Genomic DNA, 6,043 nt, shown 5'->3' with positions numbered 1-6,043 from the left:
AGACTTGGAACCAACCCAAATGTCCATCAATAACAGACTGGATTAAGAAAATGTGGCACATATACACCATGGAATACTATGTAGCCATAAAAAAGCATGAGTTCTTGTCCTTTGTAGGGACATGGATGAAGCTGGAAACCATCATTCTCAGCAAACTATCGCAAGGACAAAAAAACCAAACACCACATGTTCTCACTCATAGGTGGGAACTGAACAGTGAGAACACCTGGACACAGGAAGGGGAACATCACACACCGGGGCCTGTCGTGAGGTGGTGGGATGGGGGAAGGATAGCATTAGGAGATATGCCCAATGTAAATGACAAGTTAATGGGTGCAACACACCAACATGGTCTGTGTATACATATGTAACAAGCCTGCATGTTGTGCACATGTACCCTGGAACTTAAAGTACAATAATTTTAAAAAGAATTTTAAAAAACCCACTTCTGACTGTCTTTTTATGAATTTCTAAAGTGTTTGGCACCTAATAGGTACTCAATGAATTGTAGTAGTAGCAATAAGTATAAGGTTTAATTTCTAAGAAAAATACAATTGGTGAAGGCTAATATTTTTAGTAACTCTGTTGACACCTTAATGAAGACTTTAATTTCAATAACTGCAATACTTGCTAAGAAAGTTAATGTTCTAAACTACATCATTAGACATATGCCACTGCTGTGGGATGGAGAGTAAGCAGTAACCAGAGGTACCTGGAATATGGCCAAAAGAAACGTCTGGAGAGTTCACTCACTGGCAGGTACTCAGGGGTTTGTATTACCTACACACTTTTCTGTCTCTTTGTGGGTAATAACGCGGATGCCTGCATTCATCAGATTCTAGTCAGAGGCAGAAAAAAATTAAATATAAACATGATTTTTAGCAATCCCAGGTTAAAAAAATTCTAATAAAAATGAAAATTCCTGGAAGGAAAAAAAAGCTGTTTATATTTATAAATAAAGTTTTAGGTTCTCTATTATAGCATTAAGCAGCAGAAGGATCCTATTTAGCAGTAGAAGGATCCTATTTAGAGATGCCTAGATTTAAATTTCAGCTCTGCAATTCTTACTTTCCTTCCTTTATTTGCACAATTACGTGGCAAGGAACTAACCTGACAAATATAAAAGTTGCCATGGTTTATGAAGGTAATTGACAACAGGATAATATTTCATCAAATGTTGAATCTTAAAATCTAATCCTAGTTGTATGTACTCCTTGGATAAAGTATTTTCATATTTTACGACACCACTGTAGATACTACTTTTACCCACAGTACCAACGCTCAACAACACTTGTGGAAGAGCAGGGCAAGCTATTTCAGGACAGGCTTAGAGTCCATGACAAACAATATTAGCTGGAAAAAAAATTGAAATAAAAATTTCAATGTTGATTGATTCTTTCCCATAGCTTATAACCTTCAGAGTAACGTAGCACAAATATCTGTCTGTATCCTGCTTTTTAAAACCCTTTGTGCTCAGTGGCTTGTCTACTCTCTCACCTGCCTAGACTAAGGCAAGTAAGTATCATCCTAATAGACAATAAGCCACCTTAGCTTTGCATCTCAGAGTGAATCAATGTAGGGGCAGAAATATTCCCGGGATATTTTGTTCTCTGACACAAATACACTAGTTATTCAAAAAATTGTGTTTATCATACACCAAATATTTTCAAGTTACAAAAAGACAGCAAACTAAACAGTAATTAACATTACATCCATAAATATTTCGGCCTAAAAAACTATATCTTTATTTTTTATTGGTCGTTTGCATTACAGGCATCAGAAACTTACAAAAAAACAAAACAAAAAAAAAGCCAAAAGTTGATTAAAAATAATTTCTTGCCCCTAGAATACATCAGTTTTTAGCAAAATGAAGAGAAATAAGTCAATAATTATAAATTGAGTTTTCTAAATAGAAAGCATTATTCTATGTATGATTTTTAAAAAGATATTATACTGTCTTATGTCTTTACCAGCAAAACATTTACAATCTAGCAATTACCTTTTTATATGAAATGCCATTTTGAAAACTATTCCTTTATCTGGAATGAATGTAAACCATAGTCTCAAAAGTGACATTAGTCACATTCCACACTGTTAAAACTGTATAAGAACAGCTTCATTATATGCTTGAAGAAATTGTTTTTTCTTACTATTGTCTTCCAAATGATAATTTATTATAAATATTTAAAATATAAAAAACTCAAAACATGGAATAACATAAAGAATAACTTTTAAACCCAAACACCGAGAGATTTATTATATATAAAAAACAAATTCAAAACATGGAATAACATAAAGAATAACTTTTAAACCCAAACACCTAGAGATTTCATTATGTTTGAGAGGATGAATGTGCCAATTACCCTGATCGAAGTACTACACGTTGTGTGTATCACAACATCACTATGTACTCCAAAAATATGCACTATAATTATATGTTAATTGTAAAACTTTTAAAAACAAAAGAAGTTCAGTAAGTAAAGACATACATCATGATTCTGGGAAGAAAGATTTGGTTTACCCCAAATTATAAAAATCAATGAAATCTTCTTTCAACATAGTGGGTTTTTAAAAATCAAAATAATAAAGCAACATTTTAGAAATCAAAATACTAAAACAAAGTAATAATTCCTAAGATAATCAAGAGGAGGTGGCACACACTTCTAATCTCAGAACTTTGGGAGGCCAAGGCGAGTGGATCACTTGACGTCAGGAGTTCAAGACCAGCCTGGCCAACATGGTGAAAGCCAGTCTCTACTAAAAATAGAAAAATTATCCTGGCATGGTGGCATGTGCCTGTAGTTCCAGCTACTCAGGAGGCTGAAGCACAAGACTTGCTTGAATGTAGGAGGCCTCCAGAGGTTGCAGTGAGCCAAGATTGTGCCACTGTACTCCAGCCTGGGCGACCAAGCAAGACTCCATCTCAAAAAAAAAAAAAGAAGAGAAAAGCAGCAGAACCCATGCTTGCCCCACATCTTAGGATTTAAAACCAGCACAAAAATGGCAAATGTGTCAAAAGTAGCTTCAATCAGATATGTAAAGTATTTCTAATTGTTCTGCAGCAATTTAGCTACAATGTATTTGGTAAGAAAAATATCGAATTATATAAACTCTCCTCACAAATAATCTGATGGTCTAATTATGATCATTATGACCAAAGTAATACTCACACTACCAGTTGACTACTCTAGTCATTAACACGTGGTCTCAGTGCTAAAATGTTTAAAATAAATTAAAATTGAAAAAGGAAAAGATGCTGTTGAGTTTGTGGAGAAAAGGGAACCATTACACACTCTCGGTGGGATTATAAATTGGTTCAGCCATTACAAAAATAGCTTGGAACTTTGTAAAACTGAAAATAGAACAATCTTAGGTTTCAGCAATTCTACTTCCTGATATATATCCAAAAGTAATAAAATCAGGAAACTGAAAAGATATCTGCACTCTTACATTTATTGCAACACTATTCAAATAGCCAAGACATGGAAGCAACCTAAATGTGTGCCAAAGGATGAATGGATTTTTAATATGTGGTGTATACATATGACAGAATATTACTCAGTCTTAAAAAGTAGGGACTCCTGCCATTTGAAACAATATGAATGTACCTGGAGCACATGTTGCTAAGTGAAATAAACCAGGCACAGAAGGACAAATCCTACATAATACCAATTATATGGTAAGTATAGTCAAACTCAAAAAATTATGGAGGTGATGGATAGGCTTATGGCATACATTGAAGTAATGATTTCACAGGTATATTTTTCTCCAAACTTACCAAATTATATACATATAATATATACAAGTTTTTGTATCTCAAAAAATTACATAAAAATTTTAGATTTGATAAATTATTTTAAGATTAGAAGCAGTGTCTGTCAAAAAGATTATGCATTAATATCTTCATGGTCATCATTTTGTAATTTTATGATTTTGAGTGATTTTTGTCTGCAATGCTCTGCTTCTGAATCATAAAGACATCTATTTATTATAATTATATGAAGATTAAAGACAAATCCTTTTGTAAAAATGTTTAAACAGTGCATAAATTATACTGAAACAAAAGTATTAGAATAAAAATGGAAAATTTATGGACTTGAATTTGCACAAAATAGAAAATGATAAGGTAAATATAAAAATGGAAAAAATTGTAAGTACAGTGAAAATAGTTAATGTCTTTAAAGTGCAGAAAAGCAGAAACACAATATACATATGAAACTTTCTCCATTGCCACTAAAATGAAAGAAATGCAATTCAGGCCATGTCATTTCTCTCCTTGAAACCTTCTGTGTCGTTCTCTTTTTCCAATAAAAATTGAAGTCCTCATGTATTAGTCCATTCTCGCACTGCTATGAAGAAATGCCTGAGACTGAGTACTTTCCAAAGAAAAGAGATGTAGTTGGCTCATGGTTCCACAAACTGTACAGAAAGCATAGCTGGGAGGCCTCAAGAGACTTACAATCACGGCAGAAGGCAAAGGGGAGGCAGGCACATCTCACATGGCTGGAGCAGGGGTGGGGGGCCAGGAGTGCCGCACACTTCTAAACGCCCAGATCTCATGAGAACTCTATCATGGAAACAACACTTGAGGATGGTGCTAAACCATTAGAAAACGCCCCTATGATCCAATTACCTCCCATGAGACCCCACTTCCAATACTTGGATTACAATTCAACATGAGTTATGGGTGGGAACACAGATACACAGATCCTATGAGCCTGTAAAAATCAAAAACAAATTAGTGACTTTCAAAATATGATGGAGGTATAGGTATTGAGTAAATACTCCTATTCTAAAAGGGAGCAATTGGCCAAAAGAAAGGGGCTACAGGCCCCATGCAAGTCCAAAACACAGTAGGGCAGTGGTTAAATTTTAAAGCTCCAAAATAACCTCCTTCGACTTCATGTCTCACATCCAGGGCACACTGATGCAAGGGATGAGCTCCAAAAGCCTTCGGAAGCTCTACCCTATGGCTTTGCAGGGGTCAGCCCCCATAGCTGCTCTCATCACTGGCATTGAGTGCCATGGCTCTTCCAGATGCAGTGACCAGGTTGCTGGTGGATCTAACCTTCTGGAAATTGTAGCACAGTGGCCCTCTTCTCACAGCAACACTAGCAAGTGCCCCAGTGGGGACTCTGTGTGGGGACTCCAACCTCACACTTCCCCTCTGCACTGTCCCAGTACAGGTTCTCCATGAGGGTTCCTGCCCTGCAGCAGGCTTCTGCCTGGATATCCAGGCTTTTCCATAAATCATCTAAAATCTAGGCAGAGGCTCCGAAGCCTCAACTCTTACACTCTGTACACACACAGGCTTAAAAGCATGTCAAAAGCACCAAGGTTGATGGTTTTCACCCTCTGAAGTAGCCACCTAAGCTATACCTGGGGCCCTTTTAGCCATGAGGGGAAGCTGGAGTGACTGGAACATGGAAAGCAGTCACCTGAGGCTGCACAAGGCAGCAAGGCCCTGTCCTTGCCCACAAAACCGTTCTTCCCTATTAGGCCTCTGAGCCTGTGATGGGAGGGTCTGCCATAGAGATCTCTGAAATGCCTTTGAGGCCTCCCCTTTGTCCTGGTTATCAGCATTAGTCTTCCTTTTAGTATGCTAATTTCTGCAGCCTTCTTTAATCCTTCCCCTGAAAATGCACTTTTTTTTTTCCTATCACATGGCCACAACACAAATTTTTCAAACTTTTACACTCTGTTTCCCTTTTAAATATAAATTCCAATGTCAGGTAATTTCTTTGCTCATGCATATGAGAATAGCATTTTAGAAGCAACCAGTCTACTTCCTTAACATTTTGCTGCTTAGAAATTTTTTCTACCAGATACCCTAAAACATCTCTCAAGTTCAAATTTCCATGGATCCCTAAAGCAGTGGCACAGTGCAGCCTACCACTTTGATAATGCATAACAAAAATGACCTTTGCTACAGTTCCCAGTAAGTTTCTCATTTCCATCTAAGATCACTTCAGCCTAGACTTCACTGTCCATATAACTGTCAGCATTTTGTTCATAACCATTCAACAAGGCTCTAGGATGTTCC

The sequence above is a fragment of the Colobus angolensis genome, unplaced genomic scaffold (genome assembly GCF_000951035.1).
Source record: "Colobus angolensis palliatus isolate OR3802 unplaced genomic scaffold, Cang.pa_1.0 Scaffold225, whole genome shotgun sequence".
NCBI lineage: Eukaryota > Metazoa > Chordata > Mammalia > Primates > Cercopithecidae > Colobus > Colobus angolensis.
The sequence above is the reverse complement of the archived record's forward strand: the minus strand, read 5'-3'. Positions refer to the sequence as shown.